Source organism: Stenella coeruleoalba (assembly GCF_951394435.1).
Source record: "Stenella coeruleoalba genome assembly, contig: scaffold_158, whole genome shotgun sequence".
Lineage (NCBI taxonomy): Eukaryota > Metazoa > Chordata > Mammalia > Artiodactyla > Delphinidae > Stenella > Stenella coeruleoalba.
In genome coordinates, this window is record NW_027646279.1 from 777,455 (window position 1) to 792,168 (window position 14,714).

The 14,714-nt window shown below is 44.7% G+C and overlaps 1 long non-coding RNA gene across 1 annotated transcript; it reads right to left on the reverse strand.

Moving 5' to 3' along the window:
* Nucleotides 1–361: 361 nt before the first annotated feature.
* LOC307181214 lies at nucleotides 362–4,065 on the reverse strand. Its single transcript, XR_013826114.1, has 3 exons — nucleotides 4,004–4,065; nucleotides 3,732–3,821; nucleotides 362–711 (listed from the first exon to the last, which is right to left on the reverse strand). It is a non-coding gene; the product is annotated as an uncharacterized lncRNA (long non-coding RNA).
* Nucleotides 4,066–14,714: the final 10,649 nt, after the last annotated feature.

Below are 14,714 nucleotides of genomic sequence, written 5' to 3' on the forward strand. Positions count from 1 at the left end.
GACAGACGAATGCATAAAGCTGTGGTACATATATAAAATGGAATATTACTAAGCCATGAAAAGGAATGAAATTGGGTCATTTGTAGAGACGTCGATGGATCTAGAGACTGTCATACAGAGTGAAGTAAGTCAGAAAGAGAAAAACAAATCTTGTATATTCATGCATATATGTGGAACCTAGAAAAACTGTACAGATTAACCATTTTGCAAGGCATAAATAGAGCAACAGATGTAGACAACAAACGTATGGACAACAAGGGGGGAAAGCTGTTGGGGGGGTGGTGGTGGGAGGAGTTGAGAGACTGGGATTGGCATGTATACATTTATATGTATAAAATAGATAACCAATAAGAACCTGCTGTATAAAAATATAAAATAAAATTCAAAATTAAAAAGAAATAAAATTTAAAAAATAAAACAGAAAAAACAATTATTCCCTGCACATACATGTATTTATATGAATAAATTATTTCCATGCTTATATCTGTAAATACAAAAAAGAGGAATAAAATCTACCTTGAACCAAAAACGAAAAAGAGAAAAAAAACACAGAACCCACCAGTTACACAGAGGAAAACCGTATCAGGGCACTTGCTCCAGTTGTAAACAATTCTGAAGTTGGTCAGTGGTGGGGAATCGTCTCCCATTCAGCCAGCAGCCCCCACGCAACAAGCGTCCTCATTGCAAAGCTGGGGCACCGTGCCGAGGCATCTGTGAGTAAACGTGAGCTGAGCCCCAGGCCAGTTGCTGCTGAACTATTCCCACCCGTCCCAGGTAAAACACCTGAATATATACAAGGACTTGAAAGCCTAGAGGAAGGGCCATAGAGCCACACGAGTGACAGCATGCCGGCCGACTTGGTGCCTGCAGGCCAGCCAGGATGGTCCTGGCCCTGGGTGCTCTTCTGGAAGATTTCCATTTCCCTGCCTGAGATACCCGTCCTGTCCCTGCCCCCACTGCTTTTTTCCTTTCTAACCTCTGCCCAGGGAGAAATTCCAGCAGCAGGTATGGGTGACACATCCTCTTCTTTAGCAGGTGGCAGCCTGGCAACTGCTGCAGAAAGTCCAGCAGAGCCCCACTCACACTGGGCCACCCACAAAGCCGTGGCCTCTCACTCCCTCCCACCAGCCCAGCCCCGAGACTGCTGACAGGGCAGAGAAAATGGCGTCAGGCATGGCTGCAGGGGCTCTTGCTGCCTGGAGTGGTATTTATATTGATCTCAACCCAGGCACACCTGGGGAGGGCTGGCCGGCACGGTAAGGCTGCCCAGGTCAGCCAATCATCACCCCTCAGGGGCTCACAGTTGCAGAAATTGGAACTTGCTGAACCGGCCAGGTCCAAGGAACAGGTGTGGGCTCCTGAGAGTCAGGATAGACAAGGGGCTGCAGCTTTGGCTTGTTTTCTAATCATTTTATCTGGCCCATGAGTGGGAGACAACTTCAAGAAAACCCTCTCCTAATGAGAGGAACCCAGGAGTCAGGGAGAGGAGGGGTGGGTGGTGGTTGGAGACAGAGGCCTGGTGCCCCGGGTGCAGTGGAAGTCTCTGGAAGACCAGGTGGAGGGAGGCCTCACGGAGTGATGCCCAGGGTCACAGACCTGTCGCAGCTGCTGTTTGTTAGTTCAAGTCCTGCTCTGAGGTGCTCTGTGTCAGCTCTGAGCGACAGGTGAGCTGGGGGTGCTCTGCAATGAGGGCTATGTGCACGGTTCCTGTGTGCCCAGCCCTGCCACGGTACCTGCAAGGGTAGCTCTGTATCCTGGGAGGGGCCTGACCACGAGAGCCCCGTGGGCTGGGGTGGGGGTGGGGTACCTGCCCAGGTGAGCTCCATATTCTGGGATTGGTCTGACCACGAGAGCCCCATGGGCTGCTGGGGACCTGGTAAAGGATGTCAGGACAGTCAGTGAAGCCACCGAGGATATACCTCCAGTTGCTCCTAATTCCTACACCCTGCTGGTCATTCTACCAACCACCAGGACATGGTATTCTGTATTAGTCTTCAATGATGCCTTCTTTTGTATTCCATTAGTCCCAGAGTCACAAGAAATTTTGGCTTGTGAGTGGCAGGACTCAACATACAACTAAAACAATACTTCCGGGCCGTTCGGCCCCAAGGGTGCAAAAATTCCCACACCATCTTTGGGGAAAGCTTAGCTAAAGACCTAAAAGTTCTACCTCTGGAAAAGGAAACCCTCCTTCAATATGCAGACGACATTCTGATCGCCAGCCCTACTAAGGAGGTCTCTGAACTACCAAGCCAATAAAGGATAGAAGTTGTCCAAGAAAAAGCTCAAATATCACAGACTGCAGTGACCTGCCTGGGCTTCATTCTCACAGAAGGTCAGAGAAGCCCATCCCAGGAAAGGGAAGAAACCATTTTCAGCCTTACCCCTTTCTAAAACTAGAAGACAGCTTAGGGGTTCCTGGGGAGGCCAGGGTTTGCTGCTTCTGGATCCCTAACTACAGTCTACTAGCTGGGCCTCTATATGAAACACTGAAAGGAAAAGATGATGATCCTTTTGAACAGAATCCAGAAGTGGCCTTTCAAGAATGGAAAGAGCAGTCAATTCAGACCCTTGCCCTGGAACTCCCTAATTTAGCTAAACCCTTTGACCTTTACATTCCCGGTGAAAGGTGAATCGCCATTGGAGAATTAGTGCAAAAACTGGGACCACTTGAAATGGAACAATGCAAGAATGCCATCCAGGTAGGATAAACTATGGTCACCAAGGGGCTTGGCCCACTGCCACATCTGGCCAAGATACTGGCGGTATCTAAAAACCTGGAAATCAGCAGCCCAAAAGGCCACCTCCCTCCTAAGGGAAAAGGACCCCACGTGGTGATCCTAATCACCAACCATGCCCTGAAGTTGCAGGGTTTGCTCCGTGGGCACACCGACCTCGAGTGAGGAGGCCCTCCAACTCCAACATCCAGAGAGATAACCGGGGGCAACAGGGCACCATGACGACTCGTGTGAACATCACTTGACCTGGAGTTTCTCTCATAAAACAACAATAGTGTGTCCCGAAGGAGTAGACTACTGCTTGCAGGACTTACTGCACCCGGAGGGGAGCTAATAATCTTGGCGGGGGAACCGTATATCACACTGTCACCATAGAAAAGCCTACAGACACCGTGATGATGGTGGCCAATAAGACCGGCTGGACTCCTGTTTACTTCAAAAGGCTGTTGACTCAGTGGCCATCATGGTCCTTGATCACCACTGACCCTGGACTGTCTGGGAGTTGAGCGGGCAGGGCTCTGACACCTGGTGCTGTTTGTACGTTAATTCAGGGGCCTAATTGAAGAAAGTGCAGACTACTGGTCAGAGCATCTAGGCTGGCAGAAACGGTCAGCCTAAGGTGGCCGAACAAATGTGGGGCGGGGTGAAACCGGCCCCCACAGCGTCTCTGCACATCTCTTTCCTGGACCCTTAAAGGTCATTAGAATCTATAACACTTCCAATGCTGGTGCTCAGGTGGACGAGCAGGGAGGCAGGGGTCCTGGGGACAATCAACGTCACTGGGAGGCTGCTGGGGAAAAGCTCTGACCCTCGCCCCAGGGTATGAGGGCTCCCAACTCAGCACTCAGCAGTTACAGAAGAAGGGTCTGCACCCTCAGCACTCCAAGAATGAGGAACGGGACAAAAGGCAGAGGAGGGGTTTGTCCCCAGCAAAGCCCATTAAAAACCCCTGGGAGATAAAAGTAGAATCTGGGCAATAAAGTCAAGTCTAACCTTTTTTATCCTTTGTGCTTTGTCTAATTTCACGTGCTCCTAGGGTCCCGCATGCAGAGGTTCCACACCCGGCACTTCAGACCAGATTTCCTAGTGCAGAATGGCTGGGTCGACACCTCAGCTCCTGGGGCCCAGTGCAGACTCCACGATATAGAGCCTGAGCTACAGCCAACCCGGCCCTCGAGAGCTCCGCCCCCTCCCTCCCACTGACTCTGACAGGATCTCTACACAGCAGCCCAGCCCACAGCCCACGGGGTAGTGCATGCTCTCACCTCTCCATTCTCTGATCAAAATATAAAGTTTCCTTTGCTTGTGAACCAAACTCAGTCTCGATCTCTTGGCCCCAATGACACTAGGCAGGGGGACACTTGTTGGGGTCCACTCTGGAGGATCAGTAACAGAAATTGAGACTATTGTAACCTCAATGAACAGATGTGTGAGCCAAACTGTAGTTAACATAGAACAGTGTATAAGGCTCGGGTAAAATAAGATGTTTCTAACACTTCCATTTGATATTTCCATCACTTTTTATAAGCAAGTTCAGTGAAAAGGTTTGTCTTATTTGTCAGGTCAATATTAGAGAAATGAAGTGATTTCTTTCCAAGGATGTACATCTAATAATCTTGGTTAAAGCTTCAATCTTGTTTTAAATGCTTTTCCATTGAAAATGATACCTCTCTTTCAGCTCCCCCATTTCTGAGAAGTATAAAATCTTATAATTTATTATTACCAAAGGGGAAAGGTGGGAGGAGGGATAAATTAACAGTTTGGGATTAACACATACACACTGCTATGTATAAAATAGATCATCAACAAGGAACTACTGTATAGCACAGGGAACTACACTCAACATTTTGGAATAACCTACAAGGGGAAATAATCTGAAAAAGAATAGATATTTTTATTGACATCATCTATCAATGACAGTTAAAGTGTAACCTAAGGGAAGCTGGTGGTGAGTGCTTCTGACCCTGAAGACTTCAATCATCTAAAGTTTGGACTCTGCCTACTTCCCAAGGCCCTTAATGAACATATGTGTAGCCGTAGCTTAAAAAATTCCCCAGTTTGGGTTTCGGGGAGACACTGATTTTGAAAAAGTCCTGGTGTTCTCCTTACATGAATGGGACTCTACCTACTGCTAAAACATGTCTGTCACACCCAGAGGATGGTATACCGTCTGATCGGGAAGAGTTTGGAAAAGGCATCTTATCTCCTCATCTCCTGGTGCTCGGGTTCACCCCTCCAGCGTCTTTACTAACAGTCTCCCCACTTGGAGATGTCAGCACTGTCAACATCCTGTTGCGTACAGTTTGGAATTTGTCCAGAGGATGAAGCGGAAGGATGAGGAACAATGAAAGACAAGTCCTAGGTGTTCAGACAGGCACATGTCACTCTAATTTCCAATCAGGAAGACGAATTGACCAAAGGCTAGGGTTGCCCATGGAAACAGTATAGGGCTTGAGGAAATCCCGCTGCTTTGTGGCCAGTTCCCATAAACACAAGTTGAACAATGGAACTCAGGGGCAGTAAAATTCACAAAACTGCAGAGTTGAAAATATCCATCACTGAAAAATGTCTTGAGGAAAGTCAGAGAAAAGGACTTGTAAGCAAGGGAGAATGGCAGGAAAGGGATTTGAGGAGGTAGAAAGGACTCGCCATTAAGCACAAGAAAAGGAGCTGAACATTGCCAACATTGCAGTTGGCCAAAAAGGGTGTATGCGTTTTTTTCTGTATATATTCAAGAAAAGGGCATACACTTTTTTAGCCAACCAAACAGGTGGGCACTGGAAGTCAATACTACAAAAGATATCACTTCGCATCAGTCAGAAGAGCCATCCTCATAAAGCGTAAACAACAGAAATGCAGGACAGGGCAACGAGAAGAGGGAGCCCTGTGAGACTTATAGTGGAAATGTATATTGCCAACGGCCATTCTGGAGAAGTGTATTGTGTTTACTAAAGCATCTAAAAAATGAGCTACAGAGCATAGGGCACTTGCACTCATGGGCGTATATCTTGGGAAAAACAAAAATCGAGAGGACACAGGCACCCCAATGTTTACCCCCTCTCTGTTTAAAAGATCCTCGACTAGGATATAACTTAAATGTCTCTGGAGGGAAAAAATGGATAGAGATGTGGTACTTAGGTAGAGTGGAATATTATTCAGCCTGGAAGTCAATGAAATATGGCCAGTTGTAACAACTCCAGAGGAGTTACGTATGATCATTCTAAGTGACAGAATTCAAAAAGAAAAAGACACATATCATAAGATATCACTTAAAGGTGGAATCCAAAATGGCTACACATGAAATAAATTACAAAACAAAAACATAGTCAAATATGTAGAAAACACGCATAAGGCTGCTAAACGGGAAAGGTGGGGAGGGGTGAGGCATCATCCAGGAGGTTGAAATTAGCAAAGATACCATTCCAAATACCAAACTGATAATCAACAAGGCCTACACGGTAGCTAAAAGAACTGCACTCAGCACACTCAAGTCACCGCAAAAGAATATATACGACTGGTAAGAATCTGAAAAAGAATTTATTGATGTCTCTCTGTACATGAATCAAGTGGATGTACAGCAGCAAGAAACAGAGCTTTGAAAATCAGCTGTAACCAATATAGTAATAAATTGAAAAAAATAAACGACAGAGAGACAGAGAAAACCTCTTACAACTTTTCCTCAGGGACGGTGATGCAACATGGATTGAACACATCTAGACCCACAGCAGGATGAGACATAAGGCTGGAAACTGTTTGCGCTAAGAGAAATGTGAGGTTGGGTGAGGAAATGCACACCCTTTAAAGTAATACTACCTGGTACCCATTCAATGGGTCCCAAATCTGCAGGTTCAAGGGATCTTCCTACAGCTAAAACATGCATGGAAAACCCAGAGGACTGTACACCATGTGATCGGGAGATGTGTCTAAAATGCACCTCATTTATCCTCTCCTGGTGCTCCTGTTCACCATTCCAGCCACGCTACTTAGAATCTCCCCACTTGGAGAATCAGCACATTTCAACTTCTGTTTCACACATTTTGCAAATTGTGAGGAGGATGAATGGGAAGAGGGGGAACCAATGAGAGAATAGTTGTAGGGGTTTGGACAGGCACATATCACTCTAATTTCCCATTAAGAATAAGAATTAAAAAAAGGCTCAGCCTGCCTCGCCGGAGCCAAAATAGGGCCTGAAGCAATCCTGCGGGTTTGAGGCCAGCTCACAAAAGAACAACTTAAAAGATGGAGCTCAGGGTCACTGCAATTCACAAACCTGCAGAGTTATAAATGAAAACTAACGTCCAAAAATATGTTGAGGTAAGGCAAAGAAGAGGATCTGAATGCAAGACAGAATTGCAAGAAACAGATTTCAAGAGATAGATTGGACTCGTCTTTAACGCACATGAAAAGCGGCAGAATTTCGACAATGATGCAGTTGGCCCAAAAGGGCGTATGCGTTTTTTCCTGATTATATCCAGGAAAAAACGCATACGCACTTTATGGGCAACGAAGCAAGCAAGCAATGCAAATGTGCACAACAAAGAAGTCTCACTTCCCACCGGTCAAAAAGGGCCATCCTAAAAAATTGTAAAAACCAGAAATGCAGGACAGGCCATGGAGAACAGGGAGCCTTTATACGCTGATGGGCAGTGTGTGAACTGCCAAGAGCCACTCTGGAGAAGTGTATGGTGGTTCCTAAATCATCTAAAAAACAGAGCTACAGAGCATAGGACACTTCCAATCATGGGAGTATATCTAGGGAAGTCTAAAAATCAACAAGACACAAGCACACCACAGTTTAGGGCTACTCTGTTTACAAGAACCTCAACTTCAGTACACCTTAAATATCCCAGGAAAGAGAAAAATGGATAAAGAAGATGTGGTACTTATGTACAACGGAATATCTCTTCACCATGAAATCAATGTAATAAGGCTAGTAGAAGGATAAAGAGTGGATTTAGGTCCGATAATACTACTTGAAATAAGTCAAACAGAAAAAGAAACATATCATAAGATATCACTTATAGAGGGAGGGTAAATATGGCTGCACAAGAAATGAATTACACAACAGAACAGTGTCTCACATTTAGAAAACACACATATGTCAGCTTAAGGGGAAAGGAGAGGTGGGGTGATGCATAAAACCAGAGTTTGAAATTAGCACAGATTCCGTTCAATAAACCAAATAGATATTAGACAAGATCTACACCTTGCTCAATGAACTGGCCTCAACACACCCTATACACCGCAGAGAAATATATCTGAGTAATAAGAATCTTAAAACCCATGTATTGATATATCTCCATAAGGGAATCAAGTGTGTGCAGAGCGGCACAAACACAGCAGTGAAAATGAGCTAAACCCCATTATAGAAATAAATTTTAAAAACAAAACGCTGAAACAATGAAAGAGAGTAAAATTCTTACAAAATTCTCTCAGGGGCTGTGATGCAACCTGGATTGACCACATATAAACCCACAGCTGGATAAGACATAAGGCTGGACACTTGGGGCTGAGAGGATTGGTGAGCTTTGGTGAGCAACTGCCGAAAGTTTAATGCAATACTTCATGCTACTCATTCCAAGGGTCCCAACACTCCAGGTTGAAGGGAATCTTCCTACAGCTAAACCATGCTTGGGAAACCCAGTGACTGGTATACCATATGATCGGGAAAGGTTTCTAAAACACACCTCATTTTTCCTCTCCTGGGGCTCCGGATTGACATTCCAGCCGCTTTACTAACAACATCCCCACATGGAGTCAATGCCTTTAAGTTCTGGTATCGCACAGTCTGCAGTTAGTGCGGAGGATGAATGGGAATAGGGGGAACTAGTGAGAAACTATCTGTAGCGGTTTCAATGGGCACATGTCACTCTAATGTCACATCAGTAAGAAGAATTAACCAAAGGCACAGCAAGGTGCCCCAGAAGAAAAATACGGCTTCAAGGAATCCTGTGGTTATGGGGCAAGACCACAAAAATAAGAGCTGAAAAATGGAGCTAAGGGCCACTGCAATTCAAAAACCTGCAGAGTTATAAAGACCAACTATTTTCAAAAAAATATATTGAGGTAAGGCTATGAAGAGGCATTGAAAGCAAGGCAGAATTGCAGGAAACCGATTTCAGGAGGTAGACTGGAATTGCATTGAAAACATAGGAAGAGAGTCAGAACCTCGACAATGATGCACTTGGCCAAAAAGGGCGTATGCGTTTTTTCCTGAATATATTCAGGAAAAAACGCATACGCCCTTTTTGGCCAACCAAACAAGCTTGCAAAGGAAATCTGCACTACAATGAAGTCTCACTTCCCCCCGGTCAAAAGGGCCATCTGAAAAAAGTGTACAATCCAGAAAGGCAGGACAGGCCATGGAGAACTGGGAGCATTCTTATGCTGATGGGCGGGATGTAAATTGCCAACAGACACTCCGGGGAAGTGTATGGTGTTTCCTGAAACATCTAAAAAACAAAGCAACAGAGCCTAGGGCACTTCAACTTATGGTCCTATAGCTTAGGGAAATTAAAATCAAAAAGACACAGCCACCCCAAAGTTTGGGATGCCTCTATTTACAAGAACCTCGTTTACGGTACAAGTTCAATATCGCAGACAGTGAAAAATGGATAAAGAAGTTGTAGTATTTACGTACAATGCAATATCAATCAGCAATGAAATCTATGTCATCAGTCCCTTAGAAGCACAATGAGTGGATTCATGTATGATGATTCTAACTGAAATAAGTCACACAGAAAAAGAAACATCATAAGATATCACTAATACACGGAATGTAAACTTGGCTACACAGGACCTGAATTCCAAAACAGAACAAGGTCTCAAATTTAGAAAAGCAACTTATGCTTGCTTAAGGGGAATGGTGAGTTGGGGTGCTGCATAAAACCAGAGATTGAAATGAGCACAGATAAAGTTCCTTAAGCCAAATATGGAATAGACAAGAGCTACTCCTTGCTCAACGAATCGGACTCAACACCCCATATTAAACGCCTAAGAATGTACCTGACTAGTAAGTAACTTAAAACCTAGGGATTGCAATGTCTCTGAAAGAGAATCAAGCGTGTGTACAGGGGCATAAACGCAGCAGTGATAGGATTGGAGAGGTTCGGTGAGCAAATGAAGACCCTTTGAATTCATATTGCATGGTACCCATTCCACGGGTCTCAACTCTCCAGGTTTAAGGTATTCTTCCTTCAGCTAAAACATGCATGTGTAACCTAGAGTATGATCAACCATGTGAACGGGAGACGTGTTCAAATATGTCTCAGTTTTAGTCCCGTGGTACTCGGGTGCAACATTCCAGACGCTTTACTAACACTCTCCCCACTTGGAGAGTCAGCGCCTTTAACCTCCTGTTTGGCCCAGTTTGCAATTTCTGCGGAAGATGAACAGGAATAGCGAGAACCAATGAGAGACTAGCTGGAGGTGTCTGGACGGGCAAATTTAACTCTCATTTCCCACCAGGAAGAGGAAATAACCAAAGGCTCAGCATGCTGTGACAGAACCACATTAGGGCTTGAAGCCATCCTGCGGTGTTGCGGCCAGGTCACAAGAAAGCGAGTTGAAGAAAGGAGCTCAGGGGCACTGTAATTCACAAACCTGCAGAGTTATAAATGACAGCTATCGTCCAAAAATATACTGAAGTAAGGCTGCCAAGAGGACTTGAAAGCGGGGCAGAATTGCAGGAAACTGATTTCAGGAGGTAGACTGTAATTGCATTGAAAGCATAGGAAAAGAGGCAGAACGTCCACAATGATGCACTTGGCCAAAAAGTGCGTATGCGTTTTTTCCTGAATATATTCAGGAAAAAACGCATACGCCCTTTTTGGCCAACCAAGCAAGCTTGCAAAGGAAATCTGCACTACAATGAAGTCTCACTTCCCCCCGGTCAAAAGGGCCATCTGAAAAAAGTGTAAAATCCAGAAAGGCGGGACAGGCCATGGAGAACTGGGAGCATTGTTATGCTGATGGGCGGGATGTAAATTGCCAACAGACACTCGGGAGAAGTGTATGGTGTTTCCTGAAACATCTAAAAAACAAAGCAACAGAGCCTAGGGCACTTCCACTTATGGCCCTATAGCTTAGGGAAATTAAAATCAAAAAGACACAGCCACCCCAAAGTTTGGGATGCCTCTGTTTACAAGAACCTCGTTTACCGTACAAGTTCAGTATCACAGAAAGTGAAAAATGGATAAAGAACTTGTTGTACTTACGTACAATGCAGTATCATCAGCAATGAAATCTATGTCATCAGGCCCGTAGCAGCATAATAAGTGGATTCAGGTATGATGATTCTAACTGAAATAAGTCACACAGAAAAAGAAACATCATAAGATATCACTAATACACGGAATGTAAACTTGGCTGCACAGGAACTGAATTCCAAAACAGAACAGGGTCCCAAATTTAGAAAACCAACTTATGCTTGCTTAAGGGGAAAGGTGAGTTGGGGTGCTGCATAAAACCAGAGATTGAAATGAGCACAGATAAAGTTCCTTAAGCCAAATATGGAATAGACAAGAGCTACTCCTTGCTCAACCAAATGGACTCAACACCCCATATTAAACGCCTAAGAATGTACCTGACTAGTAAGTATCATAAAACCTATGGATTGCTATTTCTCCAAAAGAGAATCAAGCGTGTGTACAGGGGCATAAATGCAGCAGTGATAGGATTGGAGAGGTTCGGTGAGCAAATGAAGACCCTTTGAAATCATATTGCATGGTACCCATTCCACGGGTCTCAACTCTCCAGGTTTAAGGTATTCTTCCTTCAGCTAAAACATGCATGTGGAACCCAGAGTATGATCAACCGTGTGAACGGGAGACGTGTTCAAATATGTCTCAGTTTTCCTCCCCTGGTACTCGGGTGCAACATTCCAGACACTTTACTAACACTCTCCCCACTTGGAGAGTCAGCGCCTTTAACCTCCTGTTTGGCGCAGTTTGCAATTTCTGCGGAAGATGAACAGGAATAGCGAGAACCAATGAGAGACTAGCTGGAGGTGTCTGGACGGGCAAATTTAACTCTCATTTCCCACCAGGAAGAGGAATTAACCAAAGGCTCACCATGCCGTGCCGGAACCAGATTAGGGCCTGAAGCCATCTTGCGGTGCTGCGGCCAGGTCACAAGAAAGCGAGTTGAAGAAAGGAGCTCAGGGGCACTGTAATTCACAAACCTGCAGAGTTATAAATGACAGCTATCGTCCAAAAATATACTGAAGTAAGGCTGCCAAGAGGACTTGAAATCGGGGAAGAATTGCAGGAAACCGATTTCAGGAGGTAGACTGGAATTGCATTGAAAGCATAGGAAAAGAGGCAGAACGTCCACAATGATGCACTTGGCCAAAAAGGGCGTATGCGTTTTTTCCTGAATATATTCAGGAAAAAACGCATACGCCCTTTTTGGCCAACCAAGCAAGCTTGCAAAGGAAATCTGCACTACAATGAAGTCTCACTTCCCCACGGTCAAAAGGGCCATCTGAATAAAGTGTAAAATCCAGAAAGGCAGGACAGGCCATGGAAAACTGGGAGCCTTGTTATGCTGATGGGCGGGATGTAAATTGCCAACAGACACTCGGGAGAAGTGTATGGCGTTTCCTGAAACATCTAAAAAACAAAGCAACAGAGCCTAGGGCACTTCCACTTATGGTCCTATAGCTTAGGGAAATTAAAATCAAAAAGACACAGACACCCTAAAGTTTGGGACGGCTCTGTTTACAAGAACCACATTTACCGTACAAGTTCAATATCACAGAAAGTGAAAAATGGATAAAGAAGTTGTGGTACTTACGTACAATGCAGTATGACTCAGCAATGAAATCTATGTCATCAGGCCCTTAGCAGCATAATGAGTGGATTCAGGTATGATGATTCTAACTGAAATAAGTCACACAGAAATAGAAACATCATAAGATATCACTAATACACGGAATGTAAACTTGGCTACACAGGAACTGAATTCCAAAACAGAACAGGGTCTCAAATTTAGGAAACCAACTTATGCTTGCTTAAGGGGAAAGGTGAGTTGGGGTGCTGCATAAAACCAGAGATTGAAATGAGCACAGATAAAGTTCCTTAAGCCAAATATGGAATAGACAAGAGCTACTCATTGCTAAACGAAACGGATGCAACACCCCATATTAAACACCTAAGAATGTACCTGACTAGTAAGTATCTTAAAACCTAGGGATTGCTATGTCTCCGAAACAGAATCAAGCATGTGTACAGGGGCATAAACGCAGCAGTGATAGGATTGGAGAGGTTCGGTGAACAAATGAAGACCCTTTGAAGTCATATTGCATGGTACCCATTCCACGGGTCTCAACTCTCCAGGTTTAAGGTATTCTTCCTTCAGCTAAAACATGCATGTGGAACCCAGAGTATGATCAACCGTGTGAACGGGAGACGTGTTCAAATATGTCTCAGTTTTCGTCCCCTGGTACTCGGGTGCAACATTCCAGACGCTTTACTAACACTCTCCCGACTTGGAGAGTCAGTCCCTTTAACCTCCTGTTTGGCCCAGTTGGCAATTTCTGCGGAAGATGAACAGGAATAGGGAGAACCAATGAGAGACTAGCTGGAGGTGTCTGGACGGGCAAATTTAACTCTCATTTCCCACCAGGAAGAGGAATTAACCAACGGCTCAGCGTGCCGTGCCGGAACCAGATTAGGGCCTGAAGCCATCCTGCGGTGTTGCGGCAGCTCACAAGAAAGCGAGTTGAAGAAAGGAGCTCAGGGGCACTGTAATTCACAAACCTGCAGAGTTATAAATGACAGCTATCGTCCAAAAATATACTGAAGTAAGGCTGCCAAGAGGCCTTGAATGCGGGGCAAAATTGCAGGAAACCGATTTCAGGAGGTAGACTGGAATTGCATTGAAAGCATAGGAAAAGAGGCAGAACGTCCACAATGATGCACTTGGCCAAAAAGGGCGTATGCGTTTTTTCCTGAATATATTCAGGAAAAAACGCATACGCCCTTTTTGGCCAACCAAGCAAGCTTGCAAAGGAAATCTGCACTACAATGAACTCTCACTTCCCCCCAGTCAAATGGGCCATCTGAAAAATGTGTAAAATCCAGAAAGGCAGGACAGGCCCTGGAGAACTGGGAGCCTTGTTATGCTGATGGGCGGGATGTAAATTGCCAACAGACACTCGGGAGAAGTGTATGGTGTTTCCTGAAACATCTAAAAAACAAAGCAACAGAGCCTAGGGCACTTCCACTTATGGTCCTATAGCTTAGGGAAATTAAAATCAAAAAGACAAAGCCACCCCAAAGTTTGGGACGCCTCTGTTTACAAGAACCTCGTTTACCGTACAAGTTCAATATCACAGAAAGTGAAAAATGGATAAAGAACTTGTGGTACTTACGTACAATGCAGTATCACTCAGCAATGAAATCTATGTCATCAGACCCGTAGCAGCATAATGAGTGGATTCAGGTACGATGATTCTAACTGAAATAAGTCACACAGAAAAAGAAACATCATAAGATATCAGTCATACACAGAATGTAAATTTGGCTAGACAGGAACAGAATTACAGAACAGAACAGGGTCTCAAATTTAGGAAAGCAACTTATGCTTGCTTAAGGAGAAAGGTGAGTTGGGGTGCTGCATAAAACCAGAGATTGAAATGAGCACAGATAAAGTTCCTTAAGCCAAATATGGAATAGACAAGAGCTACTCCTTGCTCAATGAAATGGACTCAACACCCCATATTCAACCCCTAAGAATGTACCTGACTAGTAAGTATCTTAAAACCTATGGATTGCTATGTCTCCAAAAGAGAATCAAGCGTGTGTACAGGGGCATAAACGCAGCAATGATAGGATTGGAGAGGTTCGGTGAGCAAATGAAGACCCTTTGAAGTCATATTGCATGGTACCCATTACACGGGTCTCAACTCTCCAGGTTTAAGGTATTCTTCCTTCAGCTAAAACATGCATGTGGAACCCAGAGTATGATCAACCG